This window comes from Thamnophis sirtalis, unplaced genomic scaffold (genome assembly GCF_051295495.1).
Source record: "Thamnophis sirtalis isolate CommonGarterSnake01/CBP01778 unplaced genomic scaffold, rThaSir2_p1.2 scaffold_3, whole genome shotgun sequence".
NCBI classification, from domain to species: Eukaryota; Metazoa; Chordata; class Lepidosauria; order Squamata; family Natricidae; genus Thamnophis; species Thamnophis sirtalis.
In genome coordinates, this window is record NW_028261383.1 from 98,399,233 (window position 1) to 98,420,712 (window position 21,480).

Here is a 21,480-nt window from a genome sequence, read left to right on the forward strand (position 1 = left end):
AAGACTGCTGAATAAACATGTATGATAATTAATAGATTCTTTGTTGAATTCTCCTATGAAACCAGATGGTCTAATGACGCATGCAAACAGATCATTTATTTCATTTGGAAAATTGAATGTTGAATAAAGAATTAGATATTTGTAATTAAGAGCACACCAAAAGCTAAAGCAAATGCAGAAAAAAATAAGGAAGGTGGATACGTTAAGGAAAAATTAAGCACATATAAATAAATCCGGGCATTTATCATGAAATGTTATTTAGCAGAATTCAAAGAATGTTTTCAGTTAAAAACAAAAAATTAAAAAAAATGCTCTTCTAGGTTTTTAAAAAAATGATAAATAACAAGTAATTGCCTCTCCAAATGAAAACTATGGTTAAGTTTTCATGATAATGCAATTAATCTTCCACATGCCACACAACCCTGCCCTCTTTTTAACCAAATTAATCTATTTTGCTATTTTCAAACATTCGTTTTTCTGCATTGATATGAATACTTTCTAAATGATTGTACTAACTCACAATGTGTGGACCCATGCTACCTGATTTTGTGTAGTCATCAAATTCCTTTGAGCCTACTGTGTGCTATCCATGGTTTGCGTTTTCTTGCATGTGCATGTCTCTCTGTGTATATGTGCATACATTTGTGAAAGTGAGGGAATAAGAGGTAAAATATTACAGGTATTTGTACATACATATATCCAGATGATTTGCACAGACATATGCAATCCTGCACAGGGCATTATGGATCTGACTGTACCCACAGCTCAGTGGTGGGTTTCAATTTTTTTTAGAACCTCTTCTGTAGGTGTGGCTGCTTTGTGGGAGTGGCTTGCTGGCCATGTGACTGGGTGGGATTGGCTTGTCAGCCATGTGACTGAGTGGGATGGTTTGGCAGTCATGTGACTGGGTGGGCATGGCCAACTTGTAAAATGTGGTGAAACTCACTTAACAATGCTCTTGATTATCAACCAAAATGTTGGCTCAGAAACTCTGGCATTTGAAGCACGCAAGTCTTAAAGCTGTCAAGTTGCAAGACCCTTGCACCTCTAACCCTTTAGAAAAAAAACCCAGTGGTGTTCAAACTTGACAGCTTTAAGACTTGTGGACTTCAACTTCCAGAATTCCTCCTCCAGTCGTGTTGGCTCAGGAACTTTGGCATTGAAGTGTGCAAGTCTTAAACTGTCAAGTTACAAGACCCTTGCACCCTCAACGCTTTAGAAAAAAACCCCAGGGGTGTTCAAACTTGACAGCTTTAAGACTTGTGGACTTCAACTCCCAGAATTCCTCCTCTCGCTCTTCATCTTGATGATGTGCAGATGGGCGGAGCTGGAACCGGTTCTAAATGGCACTGTAGATTTGTGGAACCTCTTCTATAGAAGAGGTTAGAACTGGCAGGAACCCACCCCTGCCACAGCCGGCCTGGGCCTCTGACAGAGTTTTCTCATGTTCTCTCACCTCTGCTTTATCTATGGTTATTTGGATATTCTTCTACAATGAAGCAAATTTTTAAATTATCCAAATAAATTGGAGCAGCTATGTCTTCCTTTCAAAAAGAGGCTGGGCACAGTTCTGTCCTGTCATTAATTTATTTGAACTGACAATAATAAACCCCTGATTTAACAGCTCCATAAAATGTGAATATGCATTTCGGTCACTGATAAATTAAGCAGAAGGTAAGTCTAACATCTCTGCTTGAATATTTTAAAAAGACAGACTTATTATTGGGAGACAGACAATAGTTTTACACTTTATTTTCTCAAGCACAGAGTAAAATACCTTGGAGACTTTGCTTACGGCTGTATGGAAAAAGTGCTAGCAATAACACTTGAATGCTAAGAAGCAATGGCCTTCTGAAAAGATGTTGCTGGGATTTAAGAGGGAACAAAAGAAAGATTTGTTCAGTTTCAATTTCCTAGTTCACACACTATTCAATTTCCTAGTTCATCCAACCCATAAATATACTAACACAACAAAGTCCATTTTTCAAAAATGTGCATAATAGGAAAAGCATGAAGATTAGTGCACTGTGGGGAAAAAATCACTTGCACTTATGTGAGTGAAAATTTGTATGAACATGAATATATTTTTGGATTTGTCTTGGCCTAAGAGATTAATAAAATCCTAATTGAAAATGTAGTTCAGTCTATCCATTTGTTGTGAGACTAGTTGTCATGTTTTCTAACAGGTAGTTTCTGTTTGTGGATGTGGTCTGCTAGTCTTTTGCCTGCTTGGTCTTGGTATTTCTTCATTTGAAGCTAATTCACAACTTTGGAAAACTCATGTGTACAACAGGAGACCCTTCAAATAGTTGTTTGCTCTACATAGGATCAGTCCCACTAGACCAGACCCCCCCAAAAAAGACAGCTAAATTACTTTTATTGAGATTAGCTATAATAACAGAACCTTGCAAATCAGCTTGTGAAGGATATTCTCCTCCTTCTTATACTTCAGCAAATCAGGGAAGTATCTTTCTGAGCTAGTTCCAAATATTGCCTGTTGTATATTTAAAATGATTTTCACCCCTAATTGCTCTAACAGATCTTGCATATCTCTATCAAGATCATATTCTTGACTCTCTGCTATAGTTAGTTCAAAAGGGGTAGCAATGGGGGTTCCTTGATGCAATCCATGTGTCATCAAGCTGCATTGGTTTCCAGTTTGCTTCTGGGTACAATTCTAGTGCTGGTTATCATCAATTAAGCTCTCTATGGCATAGACCTAGTTATTTTAGGGATTGTCATTAGTGGTTTCTGCATGTCCAGTAAGATCTGGTAGAGTGGATAACACTTTGGTCCTTTCTATCAAACCATGTCACCTAGTAGAACCCCAGAAATTTACCTTCTCTATCATGGCATGTATCCTCTTGAACAACGTTTTCTGGAGGTTTGCATGGTTCCTTCTCTACAAGATTTCTCCAAGTCTTTAAAAGCATAGTTGTTATTCTTCTAAGTCTGTAGTCTCTGATTGATATTTTCTAATGCAATATGCATTTTGTCCTGATGCACATGTACTTTTTTTTCATTTTTTTAAAAAAATATTTATTTTAATTAAATAATCTGCTCTGAATCATTTGGTAATCAGGTGGACTTCTGAGTCTAAATAAATGTCTCCTCCAGATTTTTGGAGTTCACATCTGATAACCCAGAGGTGGGTTCCTACCAGTTCGCACCAGTTCAGTAGAACCAGTTCGTCAAATCTACACACAGAGAGAAACTCACACAGAGAGAGAAAGAGAAAGAAAGGAAGAAAGAAAGAAAAAAAGAAAGAAAGAAAAAGTGAGAGAGAGATGAAAGAAAAAAAGGAAAGAGACAAAAGGAAAGAGAGAGAGAGAGAGAGAGAGAGAGAGAGAGAGAGAGAGAGAGAGAGACTGAGGAACTAAAACACATGGCCGGCAAGCCACCCCCACCAGGTCACATGGCCGGCAAGCCATTCCAACCAAGGAGGCCACACCCACAGAGTAGGTTTGAATTTTTTTTGAAACCCACCACTGTGATAACCGTATGGAATGTGAGTCCATATATTTATAAAAACACATATTCATACACCCGGGGGATAAATAAATCATGAGTTGCAGTAGTGGATATCCATTTTTTTTTCTTGGTTGATGGAAGAGAAGTTGAATCTCTTAGCTAGTTGAAAATTAAGAAAAATCTGGCTGAACTTTGGCGCTTTCTTCTCCAGAAGCTACAGCTGGTTTAAACTGCAGTGTCTCAAGTTGTAATGATTACTTCTCATAGTTCTTACCTGTTATTGTTGCTATATGAACTGCATTGATTGTCAATTGATTTCTTTGTGCAATTCAAGGTGCTCCTGGTAACCTATAGGTCAAATAACATTTATTTATTATTTATTTATTAATTTGTCTTGTATGCCGCCCACTCCCGGAGGATTCCGGGCGGCTCACAAAAGACAAGGGAAAGGGGGGAATGAGACAAAGACAACATATTAAAAACAAAACCAACATTCACAATTTCTGTGGAGGTAGATGCTTCTCAGCTCCCCCCAGCCTGCTGGAACAGCCAGGACTTGGTGGCTTTGCGGAAGGCCGGGAGGGTAGTAAGGATCCGGATCTCAACAGGGAGCTCGTTCCAGAGGGCCGGAGCTGCAACAGAGAAGGCTCTCCCCCGGGGAGTCGCCAGCCGACATTGGCTGGCAGATGGAATCCGGAGGAGACCCAACCTATGCGATCTAATTGGTCTGAGAGAGGTAATCGGCAGGAGGCGGTCTCTCAGGTACCCAGGTCTGATGCCATGTAGGGCTTTATAGGTAGCGACCAGCACCTTGAAGCGGATTCGGAGACTAATAGGTAGCCAGTGCAGCTCGCGGAGGATAGGTGTAACGTGGGTGTACCTTGGTGCACCCATTATTGCTCGCGTGGCTGCATTCTGGACTAATTGGAGTCTTCGAACACTCTTCAAGGGCTGCCCCATGTAGAGCGCATTTACATTTACCCCACCCCCCCAGGTCTTTGGGAAGGTGGATAAATAGGTGGATAAAAATGCCATATCCAGTCTAAACATCTGACTGTGTGACCAACTAGAATAATAAAAATAAACCAGCAGTGGTGATTCAGTAGTTATTGGCACCCTGTACTATATCAAAAGATCTTGGATGCCACTTAGAAAATCTGTGCATAAACAAGACTTCCATTTGTCAGTTACAAAAGGCCACACTGCTTGGATCCCTACTTATACCACATCAACGCATTAGGTAAAGGCTCCCTTCGCACATATGTGCTAGTCATTCCCGACTCTAGGGGGCAATGCTCATCGTCGTTTCAAAGCCGAAGAGCCAGCGCTATTGGAAGACGTCTTGGTGGCCATATGGCTGGCATGACTAAATGCCAAAGGTGCATGGAACTTTGTTATCGTTCCACCAAAGGTGGTTCCTATTTTCCTACTTGCATTTTTGTGTGCTTTTGAACTGCTAGGTTGGCAGAAACTGGGACAAGTAACGGGAGCTCACTCCATTAGGAGGCACTAGGGATTCGAACCGCCGAACTGCCGACCTTTCTGATTGACAAGCTCAGCGTCCTAGCCACTGAGCCACTTGTCAATGCATTACAACCTTCTAATTCTTGAAAAGAATGCAGTCAAAGGACTTGGCACTGTGATTTCACGTGATTGTATATGCAATCATTCACTTAGTGAAGACGTGGTTGAGGCATAGAGTTATTTAGCTTAGGGCATCCATTGGGCATCCGTTTCCTTGGCCACAGTAAGCATAGCATCTGCATAGCATTTTGGACTGAGCAGTCTTCATGCTTCTATTCCTGCATGCTAACAGCCATTAGCAAAGATGTTGGCTCTGTAATGCAGATGCACTTGACAGCATTGTTGTTACTAGCCTAAGCTTGAGAGCTCAAATTAGCACAGTAGTGAAAATGCAAAATAGTGCAGTGTAACACAGAAGCAGGAAATCTGATGCTAAACTTCTACATGAGATACACGTGGTCTCTTAGAGGCTTAAGTGCTCCCTCTAACGTTAGCATTAAAGCCCTTGGATGCTAGTGCTTTTCCTTTGTTTGTAACCCTTGGCAATTGCTTTAGCCACTTAGGAAAGTGAATGAATCCTTTTCTCGGTGTTGTAGTAGACAAAGGGGATGAATCATCTTATTAAATGTATAGGTTATCTTTCTTGGAATATGCGTCATGTCAGAAGGTTTATTGCACTGAATGAGACTCATCTCCTTGGGGAACTCCAGAGGTGAGCATGTTCTTAAAGAAGCAAGAAGGGCGGTTTTCTTATAAATGAACAGAATGTTGATTTTTCAGACTGCTTCCTCTTCTGTCTTGGAACAACCTCTGTAGCCTGGTGAAGATGAAAAAACTGGCAAAAGGGGTTTGTAGCTGATGGCGCGCGTGTGTGTGCACGCTGGAGGGGGCACGCGTGCATAGTATTATGGGTGTGGCATGCTGGCGCATGCCCCCCCCTGTGCTCCCCCTGCTTTTGGCACAGCAGCAAAAAAAGGTTGGCCATCACTGCACTAGAAATTTCAGCACATTTATTTTAAACTGTGGGTGTTTCTGAAAAAGAAAAGAAAAGAAATCCAACTTGCTTAATTGTAGTTTCCTGAAATGTAACCTCTACAAAGAGCTGCTGTGGCTAGCCACAGATTAAAGTCTTATCTTGCAGTGTGATCTGATTATTTTTTCAACAGAAATAGCAGGACACTAACCAATAGTATCACAATTTAATCATACCGTACCATACCATATGGTACCATACCGTACTGTATGTTTAATATTACAACTTGAAATAATTCTTCAGATCCCCTAAATGGCATTCCTGAATCTTTTAATGCCTCAATACTAACTTTGTTCTTAGTTTTTAAAAATAAAATATTATTTGCAATCAAATACATAAACAAAACTAAAATAAAGACATCTAACAGGTTTATCTATCCATTTATCCACTCTACCCATCCCGGCAAATTCCAACTGGGGTTTTGGGTCCACCTGATGAATTGATATGAAATGAAATATAGAGACTAAATCTGAACAATCTGACTTTTTAGTTCCTCAATATTTCTCTCTGTCTCTGTCTCTGTCTCTGTCTCTGTCTCTGTCTCTGTCTCTGTCTCTGTCTCTGTCTCTGTCTCTGTCTCTCTCTCTCTCTCTCTCTCTCTCCCTCCCTCCCTCCCTCCTTCCTATATCTATCTATCTATCTATCTATCTATCTATCTATCTATCTATCTATCTATCTATCTATCTATCATCTATCTATCTATCTATCTATCTATCTATCTATCTATCTATCATCTATCTATCATCTATCTATCTATCTATCTATCTATCTATCATCTATCTATCTATCTATCTATCTATCTATCTATCTATCTATCTATCTATCTATCTATCTATGTATCTATCTACCTACCTACCTACCTACCTACCTACCTACCTACCTACCTACCTACCTACCTACCTACCTACCTACCTACCTACCTACCTACCTACCTATCTATCTATCTATCTATCTATCTATCTATCTATCTATCTATCTACCTATCTATCTTTGAAGTCAAACTCCATGAAAGGGCCATATCCTACCCACACTGCATCATTCTTGCCCTGATAGGCATATGGCTGAACACCACAAAGCTCCTATTTTCATAAGTGCCATATGAATCAAGCTCCGGTAACATTTATTTACTTTGATAGATAATGAGAATAAATAAGAGTTCTTCGTAAATAAATATTCTGAAGAGTATTTTCTCTAATGACTGAGAAATGCATTGATCTTTGAATATACACTGCAGGTGTCTGATTCCTACACCTGTACAAATTTCTGAAGAAAAGGCTGTAGCACCTGGTGCCTTTTCATGGATGTAAGAACCATTTATACTGCACAGATTAAGAAAGTATTGTGGAAATGGAAGTGACATCACCCCTAAAATATTGCTAAGGCTTATGACAAAGACCCTCCTTGTACTACAAATATGCAATAGATGTGGGCAGTTTGGTTTTTAGAGATTTTTAAAAAAGAGTTGTTGCTTATCTTTTTTTCTTTTTTTAACCAAATTAGACTTTCAATAATCACCCCACAATAATTCAGATAAGTTCTGATATGAGTTATCATTATTATCTTTGAATAGTTTATTATTAAAGCATAGAGGCATGATACTTGATATGGCAGTCAAGACAAGTCCTGAAAATATTTGATTGCCTTATTTTGATTGTTTTATTTATACATTACTCTAGATATCATGGATAAGCTGAGAATTTTCGGTGCCAACAGATTCCCCCAAAATTGGCTTTGGCATATCCACGGATTGGTTTATCTGCAGGTACTGTATATAAGGTAATATTTTTTAAAAACTACTTGTATATCATGCATATACTCACCAATAAGCTTATCTGTGACTAAGACAATTCTCACATTTTTAATCAAAATACCATTAAAAAATGTCCCGTCCCATTTCCAAACATATGTAGATTTTGAGGGCTTCTCTTAGCGGGTGGTGCACTTTTCATGGTATCTTAATAAAAAATTTGAGCGTCAACTTATTCATGAGAACAGATAGTCCTTGACTTACAACTGTTCATTTAGTGACTGTTCGAAGTTGCAATGGCACTGAGAAAAGTGACTTAGGACCATTTTTCACACTTAGACTATTCCCCATAGTCATGTAATCAAAATTCAAACACTTGGCGACTGACTCATATTTACAATGGTTGCAATTTTCTGGAGTCATGTGATCACCTTTTGCAACCTTCTGACAAGCAAAGTCAATGGGGAAAACACTTAACAACCATGCTACTAACTTAACAACTTCACCGATTCATTGTGGTAAGACAGGTTATAAAATGGGGCAAAACTCACCTCACAACTGTCTCACTTAGCAACAGAAATTTGGGGCTCAATTGTGGTCATCAGTCAAGGATTATCTGTATATTGGGTACGTTAATTTCTAAAGCAGACTACATTCTTCCTGTTCACACTAGTTCCGCTTTTTTTTTTCATTTTCAATCCTTTTGAAATCTATCTGACTCTGTTCACTAAAACAATCCTCATGGCAAAGTGTTCAAAGGAATAGTTTGATACATTCAAAGCCCTTGTGCTATGGCACTAGGGCAGCCACATCCTGAGGGAAGGTTAGAGTACTACTTTGAGGAGCTTCCTGGGTCAGCCTCCTGCGTCTGTGCATGCAGATGTCTTTTCTTTTGCCAGGCAGAATGACTGCCTCTGTATGCAAGTGGAGTGGAGCACTTTAATGAAAACCATGCTGCACTTTCCAAAGGAGTCAGCTCAGTGCCGTGAGGAAATGTGTTTCACTCAATTTGATGTAATTTGCAAAGCATCTCTCTAAATGCTTTTTACACCAATAATTCTCCTCTCTTTCCTGAAGTCTTTTGCGTGAGTCATATTTACTTCAAGTTCCATTCTTTCCCTCACATCTACCACTCAGTACCACCATTCACAAGGATTTCGTTATTGAGTTATTCCCCCCTCCCCACCAGCTCTCATTCTTTGGGGAAAATCTTTTGAAGGATTTTATAACACTGACAATGAAGATATTGAAGTGGTGAACAGCTTCTGCCTTTGGGGTTTAACTATCAACAATAAAGGAACAGTCAAGCAGTCAAGAAATATTGCACATATTAGCACGTAGTAAAGTAGCAATGAAGGCTTTGGAAAAGATATTCAAATGTTGGGATGTGCCTATGCCTACAAAGATCAAAAGCATACAGACAATGGTTTTCCCTGTGATGCTCTAGGGAAGTGAAACTTGAAGAAATAGGAGAAGCAAGACTAGTGATGCTTCTGAATTTTAGTATGAGAAAATATTCTTCTTCTTCTTGTGCCATATCCATCATTGGACGTTGGCGATCATGTTGGTGATCCTATTTTTATCAACAGCCACACGAAAAAGTGCTGCTGAGTTTTGTCCAAACCAGTCCCTTAAGTCTTGAAGCATGATGTTCTTCTTCTGCCTGGACCTCATTTGCCTTCAATCTTTCCCTGGAGGATTAAGTGAAGTATGCTGTACTTTTCTGGGTGTTGCATCACATGTCCAAAATATTATAACTTTTGCTTTTTCATGGTTTTGATGGTTTCCCTTGGCTTTCCCGGGTGGCTTACCACCTCCTCATTTCTGATTTTGTCAAACCAGCTTATATGTAATGTGAGAGAATACTCCTGAGAATATGGATTTTTCGAGGCAAGTATCAAGCAGCCTCCCCAGATTTTATTTTATTTTAAAAACCGTCCATTTGGGGCAATTACAAAAAAACAACAACCCATACAACATGGTACCCTGTCTCCAGAGGTGGACATCACATACTGTAACAACTGGTTCGCCCAGCACCAGAAATGTGCATATGTACCATCCGCACATGTGTGCGTGTTAAAGCACATGCAATTCATTTTCTTGTGCCTTTCGCGCATATGTGATATGGGATGATATTGCGCCTGGGCAACCTGGGTAACTCTAACCCGCAGGTCGCAACTACTGGTTCACCTGATCAAGTCCGAACCGGCAGCCGCCCACCACTGCCCATCTCCATTGCTTGCATCTTTCTCTGATCCCCATTGTGGACAAGATGGATCATCATGAACATACAAATGCATCATGTACGTTCTGGTTTCTACATAAGTCCATCTCAGCCTTAGAAGTTTCTGTTGAAGTTTGTTGGAAGCAATTTACTATATGCTTTATTGCACTACCCATCCTATATGATGGCAGCATCCAACGCTGTCAGGACACGAATAAAATCATTCATGGTAGTATCTCTTTGATATATGGAATGGTCTCTTCTGAGAAAATAATGTTTGTTCCATTATTATTGTTATTATTATTATTATTATTATACTTTATTCATTAAACATGAAACTCAGTCAACTGAACATTCAAAAATGCATCACAAATACCAGTGACTGGTGCTAATGATTGATACAGGTTGCTGCCGGCATTCTAGGTATCAACCAAGTACTTTCTTAAAATATAAATGTTTCGAGTAGTGCAATTTTTTGCAGTTCCGCTGTTGTTATTACAGGAAGCTGCAATTTGCTGATGTATCTTATAAAATTCTTGGACATGGTACCAAGTGCCCCAATGACAATGGGTGACAGGGCCAAATATTCAAAGTGTTTCTAGATGAATTATATGACACCCGATTTCCATTCATTTGCAAATTTTCCATGGTGCATTTCTAGCATAGAATCTGTCTCTGCACTTTTATCATAATACATTCTTCAAAGTGGCTTTGCACTGTTAGGGGGGGGGGGGTTGGCTGACCTCTTCCTACCCCTCACTGATATATTCTTTTATTTTGATGACAAAGAGGGTGAACATATTTATGAGTGGTAAGTAACTTCTCTAATATACACAATGTCTAAAAGGCTAGGAAATAATTTATGTGATGTATATTGCAATTCTGAAAAGCAATGTTGAAATAATAATCCTTTACTAATTCTGAAACATAAAACAGAAAAGTAATATTGTTGAATGTGAGGAGGGATCCTCTAAGAAGTCTTTGCTAATCCCTGCTTAGGGCAGGATAATCACCTCAAAAGTACCTAAATGAATAATTTCATTCTCATTTCCTGTATGAAGATTTTTCAGCTATTAACTCTACTAACTTCTTTCTCTCTCTCTTTAACTTTTTTTTAAAATGTGTTTTTATTTTATTTACATTTTCATTTGCGTACAGTCACATATATACTGTGCATAACCAGGGCCATATAACATTAAACAATAAACACAGCCATTCCTCTTGTCAACAATACCCCCCAAAATAGAAACCCAATATACCTCCTCGACCCTCCATACACCCTTTCTTTCACCCCCCTCCAACTTTCCATCTTCCCTCCATTATTCCCCTCTACCCTACTTTCCCTCCCCCTCTACCACTCCTCTCTCCCAGTACACTCCCTCCCTTCCTTCTCACCCTCCCTCCAATCCTCTCTCCCACCCTCTCTACCCCTCTTTCTTCTATCCCTCTACTCCTCCCTTCGGTGTATTTCTACTATATGTTAATATATTCAGCTTGTCCTATTTTTACAGTGAAATTAAAGAGCAACAGTATACATGTGCAATCGCGTTACCTTGAAATCTAACACATACTATGTATCCCCCCTTCCCCCCTCCCCCCTAACACCCCCCCTCCCTTCCCCCACGAACTTCCCAGAGCCCATACACGGTATAGATTTTTAACAAACACAGTCTAAAATATATTAAGACAAAGGAAATAAAAAAAAAAGAAGTTAATAATATCTCTGCATTGAACTAAGCTTCTTCCTGTTGCACTAACTTTGAGCAGTTTAGATTATTCCTAATCTTAAACATAGGCTATCTGGAATTTCTTAGTCCCGTATTTGTTTTGTATATAGTCAATCCATTTTTTCAAGTCTCGTTTATATCTCTCATTTGAATGATCTTTAAGATATGCCGATATTTTAGCCATCTCGGTTAGGTTTGTAACTTTCAATGTCCATTCTTGAGTTGTAGGCAAGTCTTCCTTCTTCCAGTATTGCGCCACCAACAGTCTTGCTGCCGTTATTAGGTGCAGAACCAAATTAGTCTCTACCGCTGTAAAGTCAGTACATATACCTAGTAAGAATAACTGAGGAGTAAACTTTATCCTTCTTTTAAAGATATTTTGCATAATCCACCACATTTTTATCCAAAATGGCTTAACCTTTTGACAGGTCCACCATATATGAAAATATGTAGCATCGAGAGAACCACATCTCCAATATTTAGGCTGTACATTCGGATACATAGAAGCCAGCTTCTATGAGAAGCTGGCTTCTCTTTAACATTTTTGACATCATTGGAATCAATCAATCAGTCAATCAATGAATCAGACACCTGTTGGTTCTAATGTGTCATCTGAAAAACAAAGTACAGGGAGTCCTTGACGTATGACCACAACTGAGGCCAACATTTTTGATGCTAAGCAAGTCAGTTGTTAAGTGAGTTTTGTCCCAGTTTACGACCTTTCTTGCCACAGTTGCTAAATGATTCACTGCAGTTGCTTAATTAGAGATAGAGTTAAGTTAATTGACAACCCATCTCCATTGAGTTTGCTTGCCAGATGTTCACAAAAGTTGATCACATGACACTGCAGCAGCCATCATAAATAGGAATTAGATGCCAAGCATCTGAATTTTGATCATATGACCACGGGATGCTGTAGTGGTGCTAAGTGTGAAAAAGGCTCATAAGTATACTTTTTTTTCAAAGCAGTTGTAACTTTGAATGGTCACTAAATGAACTGCTGCTAAGTCGAGGACTACCTGTAATGGTAACGGAGACTTATTTTCATTTTTCTTCTCAATACTGCTCACAACATAAAACAAATCATTTTAGTTTTTTTCTTTGATAAGTAATCAGACCAGAGACTGAGCTTCTGGTAATTTTTACTGCAACAGTTGGCTTTGACTCTGATTATATCATTCAATTTGCTGTAATGGCATTGACAGAAATTAAAATGTGTATTTTCCTTCCAGTATTAAAGATCTGTCATGGATATTTATATTTGACAAGAATACCCAAATAATAATAATGCTAAACAGAACAGTGTCGTGCATTCTTACATTTTCTAAGTTACAAATCAGAATCTAAAACTAATTGCTTATAATTAGTTCCAGGTAATTAAATGAGATACGCTTTGAATTAAGATATTACCCTTTATTAGGTACTTCCTTGGATATTTGGGATTGTCACTATAAATTTAGACTTTTGGAAGATATCAAAGGGTCAAGGGCCAAAAGCGAAGAATACTTTGGGGGGGGAGCGGTGGGACCTTTGTTTACTCATAATGCACAGTCTTTGCATAGATAGAATAGAATAACAGAGTTGGAAGGGACCTTGGAAGTCTTCTAGTCAACCCCCCCCTTGCTTAGACGAGGTGGAGCAGTGGTTAGGGTGCAGTACTGCAGGCCATTTCAGCTGACTGTTATCTGCAGTTCAGCGGTTCAAATCTCACCGGCTCAAGGTTGACTCAGCCTTCCATCCTTCCGAGGTGGGTAAAATGAGGACCCGGATTGTTAGGGGGCAATATGCTGACTCTGTAAACCGCTTAGAGAGGGCTGAAAGCCCTATGAAGCGGTATATAAGTCTAACTGCTATTAGACAGGAAACCCTACACCACTTCATACAAATGGTTATCCAACATGTTCTTAAAATCTTCCAGTGTTGGGGCATTCACAACTTCTGGGGGGAAGTTGTTCCACTGATTAATTGTTCTAACTGTCAGGAAATTTCTCCTTGGTTCTAAGTTGATTCTCTCTTTGATTAGTTTCCACCCATTGCTTCTTGTTCTACCCTCAGGTGCTTCGGAGAATAGCTTGACTCCCTCTTCTTTGGGGCAGCCCCTGAGATATTGCAAAAAATGCTATCATGTCTCCCCTAGTCCTTCTTTTCATTAAACTAGACATACCCAGTTCCTGCAACTGTTCTTCATATGTTTTAGCCTCTAGTCCCCTAATCATCTTTGTTGCTCTGCAGTTCTCTGACAGAGATCCAGTTCTCTGTCCTACCTAAACTTGCATTCAGTCTGGAAACACCATACAAATATATCCCATATACAGAAATCCAAGATGGACTTTGCAAACATTCTTATTGCATCTTTAGAATTATCCCACATTCAAACATCCTAGTTAGTACATATGTTTAAACCCTAAACATTTAAGTGACTTTTTAAAAAAAATGATTTGTTAACTACACTTATAAAATAAAAAGCAGCTAGGTATGAAGGGGCTGCAAAAGAGACCGTTTCTTTCACATTTCAAATAGAGAGAACACATTTGCTATGTACAGGGTGAATTACCTGTTCATGAGTATTCATTAAAAAATATAAACCCCTCCTTAAGAATATCATTTTCTTGAAGGGAAGGAGAAACTACTTTTCTGAAAGTATAATTTTTTTCTCATCTATTTAAAGTTAGGTTACCAGGAGTTAAAACTGTTGTATGTGTACAATATTGATAATGTGGAATGTTTGGAAAATAGAATGTGAATTTGAAAAAAATAATGGATAGGCTACTGATAAGAAGATCAAATATGTAGGGATTTGAATATATTGCATCATAATCCAGTTTATAATTCACATTATAATCCATATGATTCCAAACATATTATGGCAGAGATTTCTTTGCAATATAATATTTGCATAACTGATACAAGTAATTGGATTGGATTTGACAAACATAGGCTTAAAAATTAGGAATAATATTTAGTAATATAATGACATTGATACAACACATATTTTACACTTGCAATTAATAATGCACTTTTTCTTCTTCTCTTTATGGTCAATAATGATTTCATTTCATTTCATTTCATTTTCATTTATTTCATTATTATAATGATGCCAGCAATATGGGTTAATTTTATAATAAACAAAAGAACGGAAATCATTCTGATGGGGATTAATTATGTTCACTGTTTCTTTCTGTAAATCCCAACCAACCACACTCATAGAGTGTAGTATAATTACATACTGAGACTATTGTTTTCTGCAGAAAATTGGGATGCTAAAAATAAGAAACGTAAATATTACATTGCAGAGGAAACATTGAATTCACTGAGGCAACTAACATATTATGCTTAATTTTCCAAGAATAATTTATGAATACACTATTTTGGGGATCTAAAGCTCTTTGATATGCAATCTTCTTTTTCCATTGTCTAAAGAAATCAGATTTTCTTTAAACCAGATTTTTTTCCTTATTTGTGCAAATAAGAGCTCAGTGTAGCAATAGGACAAAGACTTCCGTAATTTGAATTGTTTTACTCATAAACTTGTTTCATAAATCTGATATATAGCAGTGGAAGGCTTGTCAAGAGGAATGCATGAAAAAAATGATCTGCAGTCATTTATATGGATACTGAGTTATATTTTCTGTTGAATTTGATTAATTGAAGAGATTGTTTACCAGCAAGAGTATATCCAGCTTTCTCAGTCTTTTTATACTGAAGCCAGGAGAAGGAAGAAGGAAGAAGGGAGGAGGAGGAGGAGGAGGAGAAGGAGGAGGAGGAGGAGGTGGAGGAGAAGGAGAAGGAGGAGGAGGAGGAGGAGGAGGAGGAGGAGGAGGAGGAGAAGAAGAAGAAGAAGAAGAAGAAGAAGAAGAAGAAGAAGAAGAAGAAGAAGAAGAAGAAGAAGAAGAAGAAGAAGAAGAAGAAGAAGAAGAAGAAGAAGAAACTACCAAGTCTATCAGGGAACAAAAAGCTTTTCTTCCGTATTAGGCAAACCATTAAATAAGGTTGTTCTATCTTGAAAACTTCTTATAACCTCTCCATAACAGTCCATCATATTGATACTATCCATCATAGTTAACATAGTCCCCAGCAAAACAAACTGGAAAAGCTTCTGCCCAATTATTCTTCAAGATGGCTCCATTGTTCTACAGCAAAAAATAAAAATTCACATAAACCCACTTAGAAGTGTAAAAGATCCATTCGTTCTTACATTACACTATTTTAGGAAGATTCTACCGAGATAAGATACATGAATAAAAGCACTGTATGGAGAGCTACAATTTAAGACAAAAATGCAGGAACTAAGGAACATGTTCACAAATTGCCATGGTGAAAAGACCTGTGCCTGCCTTTTTCAGACAAAGTCTTTTGTTCTGGGATACAGGAATGTAATATCATATTCCCCCCCCAAGTCAATTTAAATATTCATTTTTAATAACCACCTAACCTTGGGTAGCCTTCCAGTGCTATTTGTTAGCTTAAAGAAATTACAAAGACCATTGATTTTTTTCCCCCTGTCAAAATTGTTCTTGCTGAACTTGAATTTAATCTCTGCATTAGCAGATGAAATTGGCAAAAGGACATTTTGGAAGTATCTGGAATCTGTTAGAAGGATTATCTGAGGTGACATTGATATGCAATAGCCTCTAAGAACCACCTGTCCCTGTCTAAACTCTCCTCTAAGAGGAAAAGCTATTAACTAAGTTTTCTTTTCCTTTTCTTTTTTCTTTAAAAAAACATCAAAAAATACTTTGTTGCTTGTCAAACAGCCCGGGTTAGACATCATGGGCTCACTGTAGAATTGTTGGAACCTTGTGCCAAATACTTTTCTTTATTAGCTATAAACTATTCTGGATTATTCTAAACTAGACTAGTCAATAGGATTGAAATTTAAGACATAATCTGTATGGTTTTAACCATTCATTTTTAGCACTGAAGATATACAATATTTCTGTCCTCTCTATTTTCCCTATTTTAAATGCAGAAATTAAGTTTACTATCTTTCCTTCCTAGACATACAGCACTAATTTAAAAATCTAATAGAAATCTTAACACTAATCTCTTGAACTTTGAAGTTCAAATAGAAATTCAAATGTAAGAAATGACTTTTTTAAAAATAAAAAACAGTTTGACTTTATTTGAGTACCTCTTTATTTATAGAAAATAGTTAACCTCTAACTCTAACACCAAACTAAGTTCATCCTCAAGTTTGCTCTGATCAGGATTGTCTTCTCAACCTTCAAAATTCCTCTTTCTGTCCCAAGACAAAAAAAAACCAAACATTTCTGAACAAAAGACAAGGCAACATAAAGCATCCAGGAGAAAGTGTATTTTTGCTTATTGCAAAGATATTTATTCTTCAGAAAAGGAATGAGAAGATATTTTATCATGCTATCGTCAGAAGCTCTTTTTCATAAAATGAAAATATTCTGCTTGTCACTTATTGTCCTCATGCTGTTGCCCTTATGCCATGCTTTATCTGAAGCAACTTAAAATTTATTTAATTATTCTAGTTTTATATAAGGTTTCTTTTCAACATGGAATTAGTATATTTTAGAAAGAATGGGTCTAGTGCCGTGTTGGTGGAGTGGTTAGAATGCAGTATTGCAGGCTAACTCTGCCCATTGGCAGTTCGATCCTGTCCGGCTCAAGGTTGACTCAGCCTTCCATCCTTCTGAGGTTGGTAAAATAAGGACCCAGATTGTTGGGGGCAATATGTTGACTTTGTAAGCTGGCGAGAGAGTGCTGTGGAGAGGTATATGTCTAAGTGCTACTGCTAGGAGGGAGAAATGTTTTGATGCTGTTTCCATTTGCGATCTTTCAGTTGGATTATTTCTAAATAAATGTCCAGAACATTTCTGAAAGAGCTCTAAATCCATGTTTAAAGATAGCCAACAAGTTGCAAGTGTAGAAAACAGGTGTATGAGGGGAGCATCTCCTGATGCTACTTCTCCATGCACTCTGTATCTGGGACCTCGCAAGTTTGCTTTTCGAGGCAGCACTTTCATCCATATTCAGAAATGGCTTGGCTGATCACCCAGAAACCAGCAACTTGACGAGCAGCCAACTTGCCATTTTAAGTGCATTCGTACATAGCACTTGCCTCACATTAGGGAGAATGGTTGGCGATAATTTTCCGGCTGCAAGTAATAATTTTGGAGAGAAAACCCATATCACTCTAGTAACTTGATGCTTTTATTCACAGCCTCCCCATTGCCCAATCTGTTCTTTGCAGTTGGCATTTATATCCCCTCCCTAGTTTGGACCTGGATATCTGGGATGTTAGATTTCTCTTCTGACCTATTGTTTATAAGTTAGCTTTGTGAGTAGTGCCAGAACCAAAGTAAAGGAAAAGAGCTCTCTTTCTTCCCCTTGTTACCATTTTTAGGAGGAGGAGAAGGCAGAATTAAGAGAGGGATTAGCCTGGAGTCATTATGTTCCCACAAATGATCCAAGTCCAGCCCCCTTGAATTCTATTAACTCTTGTCTAGCACCAGTTTAGTGATAGCCATTAGTTTACTATATTCTTATAGGCATGAGCAATACAGCATGTGGTCCTGATTCTTTATGCCTGACACATTCTTTACCAAAACTAGGTATCCCGATAGCTCTAGCTGGGTGGATGACTGGGCTGGTTGTGCGATGGCTACAACCTCTGCACAATTGATTTCTTCTTGCTTGGAATTTACTGCTGTGACATGGCAACTTGGTATCTACACTTTTCACTTGACACAGGTGTTCTACTATCAGGTATATCATAGTTAAGGGAGCTGCTGATATTTTTGCACTGGCTTCTCTAACTATTGGTGATAATAAGCAAACCCCTTCAACATCTTCCACATCCATCATTGATTTTTCCCTCTCTGGCACAGCTGCTGTGTATATGTTTAGCTACAGTTTATTTCTCTGGAGCCTTCAGTTACTTCTTGCCTTTTCCTCCCACAATGTCCCCACAAAACAGGAACTTACAAGTCATGCTTCCCCCAAGGGCTCAGCTTTTCTGAAAATATTTTTGAGAAAAACTTTAATGGTCCAGTAAGCTACAAAGATGCCCTCTCACTCACAGATGAGGGTGTATGGAACAAGAGGACCCTAGTGGGTAGAGACTAATGATGATTGGCTCATATGTTCTTAGTTTACTGTATTTGGGATCAGCTAATACAATTGTAGGTTGGTTCATATCTCTTTTGACAATTTAGGAATAGGAATTAAGAAACCTGCAAGTACTCTTTGATTAAGCCTTCTCAAATGACTACACAAACATAATTTTTGCACTTGGATTCTTTTTTTTTAAACACTTTTTATGATTATGGTGTAAAAATGTTAAAATTTCAATTAAGATGGTAGGGTTTTTTTAGAGGTTATTATTTATTGAGTTTATAGTATCATTTTGAATTCCAAGTGACTATGAATATGCAAGTAAATGTGCTTTGCTGAAAGATTACCAGAGGAAGAACTTGCATGTACAAAATGTACTCCCATTTTTAATCAACATTAAACTATTTTGCTGACTGACAACACAATTTTGATGTGAAGTGGACACTAAGGAACATAGAGAAGACCATTGTTTGTTCAAGGTATATGTAAACATTAGGAGAAAAACTGTGTGGTTCAAAGCAGAGGCATCTAGAGCCAATTACTTGATCGGACAAAATGCAATAATTTATATTCTTATGTGGGGCATTGTGATGAAAGTACATAAGAACTATTGTCTTTATCATGAGTTTTGTCATTTTTCTGGCTCCTTGAAAGACTGGTTCATATAGTTACAAGATCTGGGTATGGTTAGTTTACAAAAGAGACAAGTGGAGGGACAACTATGCTTTCATATATGTTACAGCAGCTGTTGTCCCCAACTTTTCTGGCACCAGGGACAGGTTTTGTGGAAGACAATTTTTCCATGGAGCTGGAAAGGGATGGTTTCATGTGCAACTAGATCCACCACGTACACAGATGAAGCTTCACTCATTCACTTCCCACTTGTGCAGCCTGCTTCCTACCAAGGCCACAGACTACTGATCTATGGCCTGGGGCTTGGGGATTTCTGTGTTACAGACTGTTACACAAAAGGGAGTGCATGTATTCTCTATGAAACTTGAATTGTGTGAGATTGATGCTGTTAACACATCTTAGAGGTTAATATAAATAAATGAGCAATAAGGAATAGTGGAGACTGTGTTGAAACTCAGCTCTCCAGCCCATTTTCTGACAATTAAACCTCTAATTTGAAGGAAGAGCAACAGAAGAATGGAATTAGAAAGGTGTGTTTGGGCAGCACTCTGGTGAAAATTCCACTGTGTCTTTCTGCCCCATAAGTAAACCCAGTTCAGAAGCAATTTTTTGTTTGGTTGTTTTAAATGATTACATCCCCAAATGGTTTTTGAGCGTGCCTCATTAGTGCTGGTGTAACTTGTAGTAAGTATGTTAGGAATAAGTGGGCAGGTTTGTTGAAGGAGATGCTTGATTCTACATATCACCCCATTTTCCTCATAGGAGCTTTAAAGGTGTGTTCCAAGCATTATGTGACGCTGGACATATAAAGAAGAAGAAAAACAAGCATAGAATTTATACCATTTTTCTATAATTATTCGTTTCCTAGCAGCGAATCTACTGAAAATTGAGATCTATTACTTTGTACTATAAAGCTGCTGAAAAACTACTGAAAGGTTTGAAATAGCTCTATTTTCCTTTTCTTTTTTCACATGGTAATCCCATTTCTCCCAAGTAATGGATTTGTTTCATTGTCTCTCTCTCCGTAAAAGACTTTGATCTCAGGTTTTATATCAAAACTCACTGTTCTCTGAAAGATCGAGCTGTGAAATGGATGTGTTCAATTGATTCCAACACCAAAATCTTTAGATATCTGTGTCCAATTGTGCCTATATACAAATGTATTACAGTACTGGTAAAATGGATTTTTCTTTTTCATACAGAAACTTATCCATGCTCACATCTGCTCCAAAGGATATTATGGACCAAATTTTGAGACATGAAGGTACCAGTGGTGGGTTTCAAAAACTTTTTGAACCTACTCTGTGGGTGTGGCCTCCTTTGTGGGAGTGGCTTGCCGGCCATGTGACCTGGTGGGAGTGGCTTGCTGGCTATGTGTTTTCTCTCTCTCTCTCTCTCTCTCTCTCTCTCTCTCTCTCTCTCTCTCTCTCTCTCTCTTTCCTTCCTTTTGTCTCTCTGTCCCTTTTTCCTTTTTTTCTTTCATCTCTCTTTCACTTTTTCCTTTTTTTATTTCTTTCTTTCTTCCTTTCTTCCTTTATTTCTCTTTCTCTTTCTCTCTCTCTGTATGAGTGTCTCTCTCTGTTTGTGTGTGTGTGTGTTTGTGTGTGTGTGTGTGTTTGTGTGTCAGTGGTGGGTTTCAAAAATTTTTGGAACCTCTTCTGTAGGTGTGGCCTGCTTTCTGGGTCCAACCTCTTCTAACCGGTTCAGTAGATTTGACCAACCGGTTCTAGCGAACTGGTGTGAACTGGTAGGAACCCACCTCTGGAAGTTACCCAAGAGAAAAGAAAAGAAAAAAAAGAGGAGATCCTGCTGCATTGGCAGAAATATGTTTCAGGATTTTCAGCTTTTGTCCAATGAGTGTTTCAGAAAGCATGGAAAACATCTCTTTTTGAATTGTTATAGCAGCCAGATGTTTTCCCAAGGATTCATGATTTCATCAGAATCTGCTCCTGTTTGTCTTTGTACCTCATTACAGTATATGCATGCATAGCTACAGTACCTTGCTTCAACAGAAGGGGAGAACTCCCCCCCCTGCAAA

At 38.3% G+C, this 21,480-nt stretch overlaps 1 long non-coding RNA gene across 1 annotated transcript in view; it reads left to right on the forward strand.

Moving 5' to 3' along the window:
• LOC148048075 (uncharacterized) overlaps positions 1-20,710 on the forward strand; it is a 93,197-nt gene extending 72,487 nt beyond the window's left edge. The window contains exons 2-3 of the long non-coding RNA XR_015695787.1: positions 7,705-7,790; positions 20,645-20,710. This is a non-coding gene — a long non-coding RNA (uncharacterized LOC148048075). The remainder of the gene's footprint in view (positions 1-7,704; positions 7,791-20,644) is intronic.
• The last annotated feature ends 770 nt before the right edge of the window (positions 20,711-21,480 follow it).